General features: G+C 59.8%; 1 protein-coding gene across 1 annotated transcript in view; it reads right to left on the bottom strand.

Annotated features, from left to right (window-relative positions):
- Positions 1 to 1,195, bottom strand: part of LOC103776950 (dual specificity protein phosphatase 15-like) — a gene marked incomplete at its 3' end in the record, with an annotated part of 5,268 nt that overhangs the window by 2,857 nt on the left and 1,216 nt on the right. The window lies entirely within an intron of this gene.

The raw sequence follows: 1,195 nt of genomic DNA, 5'->3' as shown, positions 1-1,195 counted from the left end.
TGAACAATCCACAACTGTCTCAGCCTGGCCTCCCAGCAGAGGGGTTCCAGATCATTTCTGTGGCCTCCTCTGGACCCATTCCAACAGATTCACATCCTCCTTGTGCTGAGGACTTGGATGCAAATGCACCCCAGAAATCTGCAATGCAAACGCTCTGACATCCAACCAGAGACCTCCTCCCTTCAAAGGCACTTGCCCTTGCTGCTCCTGCTGGGGTGAGTATTCATGTGTGCATGGAAAATCTCCCTCCTCAAGAGGCAGCCTCCTGCCTGCCTGTGCTTGTCCCCAGCTCGGGGAGGTGACACGTGCTCTGCCTGCACCCCCCTGTGCAAACCTGCTCATAGCAATGGGACCTGCTGCAGCCTGAGGGATCTGCAGAAACCCCCCAAAACAGCGACTTGCAGCACTCTGTGCACCCTCTCTGCAGCTGCACGCACAGAAATCGGGTGTCCTTGGCTGCCTGGGGCAGTGACCTGGCTCTCACAAACACCTCAGCACCCCTGGCTGTGATCCTGGCCCCTGCTCTGCACAGTGACGTTACACGGGGAGGGGACCAGGCTCCTCTCGCTGCCTGAGCAGCTTTGTAGCCATCACCCTTCCGTGCCACGGCCAGCAGATGAGCTGCTGGGGAGGAGCAGTGACATTCTCCCATCTCGTCGCTTCGGGCTGCGAAACTTCCACGTGGTGTGAAACCTTGGCTCGGGAATCCAGCCCGCCGTGTGCCAACAGCATGATGTGAATTTTAATAGGAGTGAGCCTCGAGAGAGATGCTCCATGGCTGAGCTGTGCCGTGTGCCTGCGGGGAGGTGGGACCCTCGGGGGGGGCTGCACAGCACCCACCACCTTCCCACCACCTTGGGACGGCAGGGACAGCAGTTAGCGACCCCGCAGCCAGGCTCTCAGCAGCTGGAAAAGCTCTCAGGGGGAGAAAATGTCTCTGTGAGCTGTCAGAGCTTAATGCAGCAGGCCTGAGATCTCTGCCCTCGCCCTGTATTGTAGGCAGAGCGATGCTGGGCTGCCATCAGGCACAGACCCCAGTCAGTGGAACCCCCGTGATGAATTGGGAGCTGGGTGTCCTGGTCCCCCTGCTCCCCGCAAGCTGCAGCCCCCCCAGCACACCCCAAGGTGCTCTGTGGGGTGCAAGGGCTGCCCCGGCCAGAGCTGATGCTCAGTCTCCACTGACATTTTCTTAGCA

The sequence above is a fragment of the Merops nubicus genome, unplaced genomic scaffold (genome assembly GCF_000691845.1).
Source record: "Merops nubicus isolate BGI_N331 unplaced genomic scaffold, ASM69184v1 scaffold26507, whole genome shotgun sequence".
NCBI classification, from domain to species: domain Eukaryota; kingdom Metazoa; phylum Chordata; class Aves; order Coraciiformes; family Meropidae; genus Merops; species Merops nubicus.
This window is presented reverse-complemented; position numbering and strand designations above follow the sequence as displayed.